We start from the raw sequence: 12552 nt of genomic DNA, 5'->3' as shown, positions 1-12552 counted from the left end.
TTTAGTCTGCGTCACCTTATTCTTTAGTGACTGCTCCTTTTTGTGAACTTCATCTAGTATTTTAGTGTAAACTATAAAAGGAAAGTTCCTCAATAGTAATTCTGGAGTCTATTTCAGGAAACAGATACAGCACTAAAGGAATTTGCTGCTCAGTGAGAACACCAGTCCTCAGATAGCATATTCCTGGTCTTTATGTCACATGGCATCCTGGATGAAATCTGTGGGACAAAACACACAGAAAAAGAGCCAGATTCTCTTCATGGTGATACCATCTTCCAAATTTTCAACAGCCATCACTGCCAGAGTCCAAAAGACAAACCCAAGGTCATCATCTTGCAGGCCTGCCAAGGCAATGAGTCCAAGTTCAGGGAGACTTGGGGAGTGGCTGTGTAGGCTTTTCTATTAGTCTGGTGTCTAGCCTTCATTTTCCCAGGGATGGGGAGAGAAAAACATTTCAGTACAACTCTTAGGTCCACTCCAGGAAGAAACTCCATTAAGCCTGCACCATTTTTTTTGTTTTTTTGTTTTGTTTGTTTGTTTATTTAAAGAAATGATAAGCAACCTGGAATAATGAGGAATATTCCAGTCATTTGGGACTTGGTTGTCAACATGGTCATTCTAAACTTAAGTGACCTATGTATGGTTCCCAGTCACTGAGGCAGATTTTCCATTCCCCAGTGGCTCAGTAGTAAAGAATCCACCTACCAATGCAGGAGACAGGAGATGTGGGTTTGATCCCCTTGTTGGGAAGATCACCTGGAGGAGGAAAGGAGGAAATAGTAACCCACTCCAGTATTCTTGTCTGGAGAATCCCATGACAGAGAAGCCTGTTGGTCTACAGTCCTTGAAGTCGCAAAGAGTTGGTCACTGCTGAGCAACTAAACAACAACAACAAGATATTTACATTTTTAGTAAATGCCATGTTAAAATATATTGTAGCAAAAGTATAACCACAAAAGCGATTTTCTGTGTGTTTATGTTAGTTAATATTAATATGACATCTTTTATAAGATATGGATGTCTCTCAGAGGATGCTGGGTGTTTGGGTGACTGACACAGGAGAAACCTCTGCATATAAGTATGACCAGTTCTTGCAATGTCCCATCGGGGATGCTGCTACTAAGAAGAGCCATGTGGAGAAGGAATTAATTGCTTTCAAATCTTTGACTCCATGTAAATATATAGGCAACTTATTAGTTCCTGGATCTTGGGCTTGGTTATGATAATATCTTATCAATTAGAACATTTATTTCCTAATTAATGAGTTACTTCAGTGGAGAAGGTATTTAAATATTGAGATTTTCATAATAAGAGCTATATAAATATTGATACTGGGGGAAATTTAGAAAATATACAGGAGTATGGTGAAGATACAGATTTAAAGTACTCTCAAATAGACTATGTGAAAAATAGGTTATTTTTAGATATAGCAATGACACATAATTGTATCATCTCAGATTTGGTCCACCTGATGATCTACTAACAACTAAATAACCCAGCCAGTAAAACTGCAGGGCTTGCTCAACACAGGCTAATAACCTTTTGGTCTGTTATTTGAATCTAGTCTTAGGTTATTGGTTAATATTTAACTGCCTAACTTCATGAGCATGTAGCCAGTGACTGAAAATCTTCCTTTGGCAGGTAAGTCATTAAAAACCTAATTGATACAAGTTCTAAGTGCTGAAGTGTAGTAATTTCAAATTTTAATGTTCACGGAAATCATTGAAAATCTCATTAAAATGTAGATTCCTGATTTGGTATGTCTGGAACAGAGCCTGAGTTGCTTTTTCTTTTTTTTTTTTTAGGCCTCATGGTGATGCCAGAGCTGTTCGTTCATGAGTTTATGTGAACAGGAAGGAATTAGAGGACCTTCTGAGTCTTCTTGGGGAAATAGGAAGAAGGCCATGCAGGAAACATCCACTTCACAACTGGAATAGTTCTACTTCTTTTTGTTTTACATATTAGAATTTTAATAATATTTAATTTGAAAGAAGACCTCTGTGCTTTTAGCTAAAAAGGAAATTTAAAAAGTATATGCAGCTTGATACATACTCTGAGACTGTTTAATTGAAGAAATAAGGTGTAATATGTGAAGAAATAAAGGGTAATACATTAAATTCCAGCATCAACATTTTTTATATGTAACTATGTCCTGATACTGTATTAGGTGAAGACATGGTTACTTAACATTATAGAGTATGTAGTTAGGCCAGAAAGACAGATTTAATTGAGGGAAATATCTATTATGTTTAAAAGAAATACATAATAATTGTCAACTGAGATGAGTACGTTAAAGGAGACCATTGTACTCACATTTGGAAGTCGAAGGAGTGAACCATAATAAGAGCAAGAAAAATAAAATCTAATGGATTAACTTATGTCATAGGGTTTTAAAATGGGCCAAAGAACTAAGTAGACATTTCTCCAAAGAAGACATACAGATGGCTAACAAACACATGAAAAGATGCTCAACATCACTCATGATCAGAGAAATGCAAATCAAAACACCATTTCACGCCAGTCAGAATGGCTGTGATCCAAAAGTCTACAAGCAATAAATGCTGGAGAGGGTGTGGAGAAAAGGGAACCCTCTTACACTGTTGGTGGGAAAGCAAACTAGTACAGGCACTATGGAGAACAGTGTGGAGATTCCTTAAAAAAAAATTGGAAATAGAACTGCCTTATGACCCAGCAATCCCACTGCTGGGCATACACACCGAGGAAACCAGAATTGAAAGAGACAGGTGTACCCCAGTGTTCACTGCAGCACTGTTTATAATAGCCAGGACATGGAAGCAACCTAGATGTCCATCAGCAGATGAATGGATAAGAAAGCTGTGGTACATATACAAAATGGAGTATTACTCAGCCATTAAAAAGAATACATTTGAATCAGTTCTAATGAGGTGGATGAAACTGGAGCCGATTATACAGAGTGAAGTAAGCCAGAGAGAAAAACACCAATACAGTATACTAACGTACATATATGGAATTTAGAAAGATGGTAATGATAACCCTGTATGTGAGACAGCAAAAGAGACACAGATGTATAGAACAGTCTTTTTGACTCTGTGGGAGAGGGAGAGGGTGGGATAATTTGGGAGAATGGCATTGAAACGTGTAATATCATATATGAAACAAATCACCAGTCCAGGTTCTATGCATGATACTGGATGCTTGGGGCTGGTACACTGAGACGACCCAGGGGGATGGTATGGTGAGGGAAGAGGGAGGGGGATTCAGGTTGAGGAACACGTGTATACTTGTGGCAGATTCATGCTGATGTATGGCAAAACCAATACAATATTGTAAAGTAATTAACCTCCAATTAAAATAAACAAGTTTATATTAAAAAAATAAAAAATAAAATGGAGGTGAGAGACTATTAAAAATGTAAACTTTAAACACATCCTCACCAATTGAAACATGAACTTTTGAACTGGACAAAACTTTAAATATTCCAAATATTTGAGGAACTTTGTGAGAATAACTCAGAGAAGGCAATGGCATCCCACTCCAGTACTCTTGTCTGGAAAATCCCATGGACAGAGGAGCCTGGTGGGCTGCAGTCCATGCAGTTGCAACTGAGAAACTTCACTTTCACTTTTCACTTTCATGCATTGGAGAAGGAAAGAGCAACCCACTCCAGTGTTCTTGCCTGGAGAATCCCAGGGACGGGGCAGCCTGGTGGGCTGCCGTCTATGGGGTCGCACAGAGTCGGACACGACTGAAGCAACTTAGCAGGAGCAGCAGCAGCATTGGCAAACAGTCATGTTCAGTCAAGATTAGTTTTCTGCCTGCAACACCAATCAAAATTATCTGTAAGCAAATTATGTAGACACTCCCTTTCTTGACTTTAAAACTTCTGATTTTGATCCTTAGTGGGAAACTATTTGGTTGTTGTTCAACTGCCAAGTCATGTCTAACTGTGACCCCTTGGTAACATACCAGGCTTCCTTGTCTTTCACTTCTTCCCAGAGCTTGCTCAAATTCATGTCCATTGAGTAGGTGATGCCATCCAACCACCTCATCCTCTGTCATTCCCTTCTGCTCCTGCCCTCAATCTTTCCCAGCTTTGGGTTCTTTTCCAATGAGTTTGTTCTTCACATCAAGTGGCCAGAGTATTGAAGTTTCAGCTTCAGTATCATTCCTTCCAATAAATAGTCAGGGTTGATTTCCTTTATTCACCTGGATTCATTTCCTGATTTCATCTCCTTGTAGTCCAACGGACTCTCAAGAGCCTTTCAGCACCACAATTTGAAAGTGTCAATTTTTTGGCACTCAGTCTTCTTTATGGTTCAACTCTCACATCCATACCTGACTACTGGGGAAAAAAAAAAGTAGCTTTGACTACTTGCAGACCCTTGCAGATTCTGCTATACATACATACATACATATATATATATATATATAATCATGATTATACAGTGGAAGTGACAAATAGATTCAAGGGATTAGATCTGGTAAGCAGAGTGCCTGAAGAACTACAGACAGAGGTTCGTAACATTGTACAGGAAAACCAAACCATTCCAAAGACAAAAAAATGCAAGAAGGCAAAGTCTGAGAAGGCTTTACAAATAGCTAAGGAAAGAAGAGAAGTGAAAAGCAAGAGAGAAAGGGAAAGAAGCAACCAACTGAAAGCAGAGTTCCAGAGAACTGCAAGGAGAGATAAGAAGCCCTTCTTTAATGAACAATGCAAAGAAGTAGATAGAAAAAATAGAATGTGAAAGACTAGATATCTCTTGAAGAAAATTGAAGATATCATGGGAACATTTCATTCAAGAATGGGCATGATAACGGACAGAAACAGGAACAGAAGCGATTAAGAAGAGGTGGAAAGAATAGTCTAAAGAACTACACAAAAAAATATTATTAGTAATAATAATAATAACGTCTTTTTTAATTTTTTTGAGGGTGCACCAAGAGTGTTATTTGAAAACCATGCCCTGGAATGACTTAGAGAAAATGATTCCATTATAGCACTTTTAAAAGTTGGCATATGGACATTTTGTTTTTCTTTTTATTTTAATTGGAGGGTAATTACTTTATATTATTGTGGTGGTTTTGCCATACATTCACATGAATCAGCCATGGGTGTCTATGTGTTCCCCATCCTGACACTTCCTCCCACCTCCCTCCCCATCACACTTCTCAGGGTCATCCCAGTGCACCAGCCCTGAGCAACCTGCCTTATGCATGGAACCTGGACTGGTGATCTGTTTCACATATGTTAATATACATGTTTCAATGCTATTTTCTCAAATGATCTCACCCTTACTTTCTCCCACAGAGCCCAACAGTCTGTTCTGTACATCTGTGTCTCTTTTGCTGTGTTGCATAGAGGGTCATTGTTACCATCTTTCCAAAAACCATATATATGTGTTAATATACTGTATTGGTGTTTTTCTTTCTGACTTACTTCACTCTGTATAATAGGTTCCAGTTTCATCCACCTCATTAGAACTGATTCAAATGCATTCTTTTTATTACCTGAGTAATATTCCATTGTGCGTATGTACCACAGCTTTCTTATCCAGTCATCTGCTGATGGACATCTAGGTTGCTTCCATGTCCTGGCTATTGTAAACAGTTCTGCAATGAACATTGGGGTACACGTCTCTTTCAATTCTCGTTTCTTCAGTGTGTGTACCCAGCAGTGGGATTGCTGGGCCATACGGCAGTTCTATTTAGAGCTTTTTAAGGAATCTTCACACTTTTCTCCATAGTGGCTGTACTAGTTTGCTTTCCCAACAACACTGTAAGAGGGTTTCCTTTTCTCCACACCTTCTCCAGAATATTCTGTTTGTATACATTTTGATAGCAGCCATTCTAACCAGTGTGAGATGGTACCTCACTGTGGTTTTGATTTGCATTTCTCTGATAATGAGTGATGTTGAGCATCTTTTCTCCATTTATTTGTGTCATCTTTGATTTCCTTTATCAGTATTTCATAGTTTTCTATATACAGGTCTTTTGTTTCTTTCAGTTCAGTTTAGTCCCTCAGTCACGTCCGACTCTTTGTGACCCCATGAATTGCAGCACGCCAGGTATCCTTGTCTATCACCAACTCCCGGAGTTCACTCAAACTCATGTCCATTGTGTTGGTGATACAATTCAGCCATCTCATCCTCTGTCGTCCCCTTCTCCTCCTGACCACGATCCCTCCCAGCATCAGAGCCTCTTCCAATGAGTCAACTCTTTGAATTAGGTGGTCAAATTATTGGAGTTTCATATTTCACATCAGTCCTTCCAAAGAACACTTAGGACTGATCTCTTTTAGAATGGACTGGTTGGATATCCTTGCAGTCCAAGGGACTCTCAAGAGTCTTCTCTAACACTACAGTTCAAAAGCATTAATTCTTCAGCACTCAGCTTTCTTCACAGTTCAACTTTCACATCCATACATGACCACTGGGAAAACCATAGCCTTGACTAGACGAACCTTTGTTGGCAAAGTAATGTCTCTGCTTTTGAATATGCTATCTAGGTTGGTCATAACTTCCCTTCCAAGCAGTAAGCATCTTTTAGTTTCATGGCTGTAATCACCATCTGCAGTGATTTTGGAGCCCAGAAAAATGAAGTCTGACAGTGATTCCGCTGTTTCCCCATCTATTTCTCATGAAGTGATAGGACCAGATGCCATGATCTTAGTTTTCTGACTGTTGAGCTTTAAGCCCAATTTTTCACTCTCCTCTTTCACTTTCATCAAGAGGCTTTTTAGTTCCTCTTCACTGCCTGCCATAAGAGTGGTGTCATCTGCATATCTGAGGTTATTGATATTTCTCCTGACAATCTTGATTCCAGCTTGTGTTACTTCCAGCCCAAAGTTTCTCATGATGTACTCTTCATATAAGTTAAATTAGCAGGGTGACAATTTACAGCCTTGACATACTCTTTTTCCTATTTGGAACCAGTCTGTTGTTCCATGTACAGTTCTAACTGTTGCTTCCTGATCTGCATATAGGTTTCTCAAGAGGCAAGTCCGGTGGTCTTGTATTCCATGTCTCAGAATTTTCCACAGTTTATTGTGATCCACACAGTCAAAGGTTTGGCATAGTCAAGAAAGCAGAAATAGACGTTTTCTGGAACTCTTTTTCTTTTTCCATGATCCAGCGGATGTTGGCAGTTTGATCTCTGGTTCCTCTTCCTTTTCTAAAACCAGCTTGAAAATCAGGGAGTTCATGGTTCGCGTACTGCTTAAGCCTGGCAAGAAAAATTTTGAGCATTATTTTACTAGGGTGTGAGATGAGTGCAATTGCGTGGTAGTTTGAGCAGTCTTTGGCATTGCCTTTCTTTGGGATTGGAATGAAAACTAACCTTTTCCAGTCCTGTAGCCACTGCTGAGTTTTCCAAATTTGCTGGCATATTGAGTGCAACACTTTCACAGCATCATCTTTCAGGATTTGAAACAGCTCAACTGAAATTCCATCATCTCCACTAGCTTTGTTTGTAGTGAAGCTTTCTAAGGCCCACTTGACTTCACATTCTAGATGAGTGATCACACCATTGTGATTATCGTGGTCATGAAGATCTTTATTGTACAGGTCTTCTGTGTGTTCTTGCCACCTCTTCTTAATATCTTCTGCATCTGTTAGGTCCATATCATTTCTGTCCTTTTCAAGCCCATCTTTGCATGAAATATTCCCTTGGTATCTCTGATTTTCTTGAAGAGATCTCTAGTCTTTCCCGTTCTGTTGTTTTGTCTATTTCTTTGCATTGATCGCTGAGGAAGGCTTTCTTAACTCTTCTTGCTATTCTTTGGAACTCTACATTCAGATGCTTATTTCTTTCATTTTCTCCTTTGCTTTTAGCTTCTCTTCTTTTCACAGCTGTTTGAAGGCCTCCCCAGACAGCCATTTTGCTCTTTTGCATTTATTTTCCATGGGGATGGTCTTGAGCCCTGTCTCCTGTACAATGTAACGAACTTCTGTCCATAGTTCAGCCACTCTATCTATCAGATCTAGTCCCTTAAATCTATTTCTCACTCCACTGTATAATCATAAGGAAGTTTATTTAGGTCATACATGAATTCCTAGTGGTTTTCCCTAGTTTCTTCAATTTAAGTCTGAATTTGGTAATAAGGAGTTCATGATATGGCCACAGTCAGCTCCTGGTCTTGTTTTTGCTGACTGTATACAGCTTCTCCATCTTTGGCTGCAAAGAATATAATCAATCTGATTTCAGTGTTGACCATCTGGTGATGTCCATGTGTAGAGTCTTCTCTTGTGTTGTTGCAAGAGGGTGTTTGCTATGACCATTGTGTTCTCTTGGCAAAACTTTGTTAGCCTTTTCCCTGCTTCATTCAGCATTCCAAGGCCAAATTTGCCTCTTACTCCAGGTGTTTCTTGACTTCCTACTTTCGCATTCCAGTCCCCTATAATGAAAAGGACATCTTTTTTGGGTGTTAGTTCTAAAAGGCCTTGTAGGTCTTCATAGAACCATTCAACTTCAGGTTCTTCAGTGTTTATGGTTGGGTTGTAGACTTGGAATACTGTGATACTGAATGGTTTGCCTTGGAAATGAGCAGAGATTGCATCCAAGTACTGCATTTCGGATTTCTTCTATGGGATTCCTGAAGGTAGATTTATTCCTAAGTATTTTAGTCTTTTATTGCAATGGTAAACGAAATTGTTTCCTTAATTTCTCTTTCTGTTTTCTCATTGTTAGTATATAGGAATGCAAGGGAATTTTGTGTTTTAATTTTATATCCTACAACTTTACTGTATTCATTAATTAGCTCTAGTAACTTTCTAGTGGAGTCTTTAGGGTTTTCTATGTAGAGGATCATGTCATCTGCAAACAGTGAGAGTTTTGCTTTTTCTTTTCCAATCTGGATTCCTTTTATGTCTTTTTCTGCTCTTTTTGCTGTGGCCAAAACAAAAACGATGTTGTATAGTAGTGGTGAGAATGGGCATCATTGTCGTGCTCCTGACTTTAGGGGAAATGATTTCAATTGTTCACCATTGAGGATAATGTTTGCTGTGGGTTTGTCATATACAGCTTTTATTATGTTGAGGTATGTTCCTTCTATGCCTGCTTTCTGGAGGGTTTTTTTTTTTTTTTTTTTTTTTAATCATAAATAGATGCTGAATGTTGTCAAAGGCTTTCTCTACAACTATTGAGATAATCATAGGGTTTTTATCTTTTAATTTGTTACTGTGGTATATCACATTGATTGATTTGTGAATATTGAAGAATCCTTGCATCCCTGGGATAAAGCCCACTTGGTCATGATGTGCAATTTTTTTTAATATGTTGTTGAATTCTGTTTGCTAGAATTTTGTTAAGGATTTTTGCATCTCTGTTCATCAGTGATATTGGCCTGTAGTTTTCTTTTTTGTGGCATGTTTGGTTTTGGTATTAGGGTGATAATGGCCTCATAGGATGAGTTTGGAACTTTACCTTCCTCTGCAATTTTCTGGAAGAGTTTGAGTTGGATAGGTGTCAGCTCTTCTCTAAGTTTTTGGTAGAATTCATCTGTGAAGCCATCCAGTCCTGGGCTTTTGTGTGCTGGAAGATTTCTGACTATGGTTTTGATTTCTTTGCTTGTGATGGGTCTGTTAAGATTTTGTATTTCTTCCTTGTCCAGTTTTGTAAAGTTATACTTTTCTAAGAATTTGTCCATTTCTTCCAAGTTGTCCATCTTATTGACATATAGTTGCTGATAGTAGTCTCTTATGATCCTTTGTATTTTTGTGTTGTCTGTCATGATCTCTCCATTTTCAATTCTAATTTTGTTGATTTGATTCTTCTCCATTTGTTTCTTGATGAGTCTGGCTAATTGTTTGTCTATTTTATTTATCCTCTCGAAGAACCAGCTTTTAGTTTTGTTGATTTTTGCTATGGTCTCTTTTGTTTCTTTTGCATTTATTTCTGCCCTAATTTCTGTGATTTATTTCCTTCTGCTAACCCTGGGATTCTTCACTTCTTCCTTTCCTAGTTGCTTTAGGTGTAGAGCAGGGTTAGTTATTTGATTTCTCTCCTGTTTCTTGAGGTAAGCTTGTATTGCTATGAATCTTCCCCTTAGCACTGCTTTTACAGTGTCCCATAGTTTTCGGTTGTTGTGTTTTCATTTTCATTCATTTCTATGAATATTTTGATTTCTTCTGTGATTTGTTGGTTATTCAGAAGTGTGTTATTTACACTCCAGATGTTTGTATTTTTCATAGTTTTTTTTTTTTTTTTTTTTTCCCCTGTAGTTCACATCTAAACTCACTGCATTGTGATCAGAAAAGATGCATGAGGTGATTTCAGGTTTGTTTTTTAAGGTTAGATTTATGGCCCAGGATGTGAGCTATCTGGAGAAAGTTCCATGTACACTTGAGAAAAAGGTGAAATTCGTTGTTTTAATGTGAAATGTCCTATAGATATCATTTGAGTCTAACTGGTCCATTGTATCATTTAAAGTTTGTGTTTCCTTGTTAATCTTCTGTTTAGTTTATCTATCCATAGTAGTGAATAGGGTATTGAAGTCTCCCACTATTATTGTGTTACTGTTAATTTCCATTTTCCTATTTCTTAGCATTTGCCTTGCATATTGTGGTGCTCCTATGTTGGATGCATATATATTTATAATTGTTATATCTTCTTCTTGGATTGATCCTTTGATCATTATGTAGTGTCCTTCTTTGACTCTTTCTGTGGCCTTTATTTCAAAGTCTGGTTAACTGATATGAGTATTGTTACTTCTGCGTTCATTTGGTCTCCATTTGTGTGAAATATCTTTTTCCAGTTCTTCACTTTCAGTCTGTATGTGTCCCTAGGTTTGAGATGGGTCTCTTCTAGACAGCATATATAGGGGTTTTTGTTTTTGCATCCATTCAGCCAGTCTTTGTCTTTTGGTTGAGGCATTCAACCCATTTACATTTCAGGTAATTTTTGATAAGTATGATCCCATTGCCATTCATTTTGTTGTTTGGGGTTCAAGTTTATAAACCTTTTCTGTGTTTCCTGTCTAGAGAAGATCCTTTAGCATTTCTTGGAGAGCTGGTTTGGTGGTGCTGAATTCTCTCAGCTTTTGCTTGTCTGTAAAGCTTTTGATTTTTGCTTCATATTTGAATGTGATCCTTGCTGGGTACAGTAATCTGGACTGTAGAGTTTTCTCTTTCATCACTTTAAGTATGTCCTACCTTTCCCTTCTAGCTTGAAGAGTTTCTATTGAAAGATCAGCTGTTATATTTTTGGGGGTCCCCTTGTGGGTTAATTGTTGCTTTTCCCTTGCTGCCTTTAATATTTGTTCTTTGTGTTTGATCTTCTTTCAGTTCAGTTCAGTTCAGTTCAGTTGCTCAGTTGTGTCTGACTCTTTTGTGACCCCAAGAACCACAGCACATCAGGCCTCCCTGTCCATCACGAACTCCTGGAGTCTACCCAAACCCCTGTCCATCAAGTCGGTGATGCCATCCAACCATCTCATCCTCTATCATCCCCTTCTCCTCCTGCCCTCAATCTTTCCCAGCACCAGGTATTTTCCAATGAGTAAACTCTTCACATGAGGTGGCCAAAGGATTGAAGTTCCAGCTTCAACATCAGTCCTTCCAATGAATACCCAGGATTGATCTCCTTTAGGATGGACGGATAGGATCTCCTTGAAGTCCAAGGGACTCTTAAAAGTCTTCTCCAACACCACAGTTCAAAAGCGTCAATTCTTCTGCCCTCAGCTTTCTTTATACTCCAACTCTCACATCCACACATGACTAATGGAAAAAATCAAAGCTTTGACTAGATAGAACTTTGTTGGCAAAGTAATGTCTCTGCTTTTTAATTTTCTGTCTAAGTTGGCCATAACTTTCCTGCCAAGGAGTCAGAATCTTTTCATGGCTGCAATCACCATCTGCAGTGATTTTGGAGCCCAAAAAAATAAAGTCTGACACTGTTTCTACTGTTTCCCCATCTATTTCCCATGAAGTGATGGGACCGGATGCCCTGATCTTAGTTTTCTGAATGTTGAGTTTTAAGCCAACTTTTTCACTCTCCTCTTTCAGTTTCATCAAGAGACTCTTTAGTTGTTCTTCACTTTCTGCCATAAGGGTGGTGCCATCTGCATATCTGAGGTTATTGATATTTCTCCTGACAATCTTGATTCCAGCTTGTGCTTCTTCCAGCCCAGCGTTTCTCATGATGTTCTCTTCATATAAGTTAAATAAGCAGGGTGACAATATACAGCCTTGACGTACTCCTTTTCCTGTTTGGAACCAGTCTGTTGTTCCATGTCCAGTTCTAACTGTTGCTTCCTCACCTGCATACAGGTGTCTCAAGAGGCAGGTCAAGTGTTCTGTTATTCCCATCTCTTTCAGAATTTTCCAGTTTATTGTGATCCGCACAGTCAAAGGCTTTGGCATAGTCAATAAAACAGAAAGAGATGTTTTTCTGGAACTCATTTGCTTTTTCCATGATCCAGCAGATGTTGGCAATTTGATCTCTGGTTCCTCTGCCTTTTCTAAAACCAACTTTAACATCTGGAATTCACAGTTCACGTATTGCTGAAGCCTGGGGCATGGAGAATTTTGAGCATTACTTTACTAGCGTGTAAGATGAGTGCAATTGTGTGGTAGT

The sequence above is a fragment of the Budorcas taxicolor genome, chromosome 15 (genome assembly GCF_023091745.1).
Source record: "Budorcas taxicolor isolate Tak-1 chromosome 15, Takin1.1, whole genome shotgun sequence".
In the NCBI taxonomy this organism is placed as follows: domain Eukaryota; kingdom Metazoa; phylum Chordata; class Mammalia; order Artiodactyla; family Bovidae; genus Budorcas; species Budorcas taxicolor.
Note: the sequence above shows the minus strand (reverse complement) of the source record.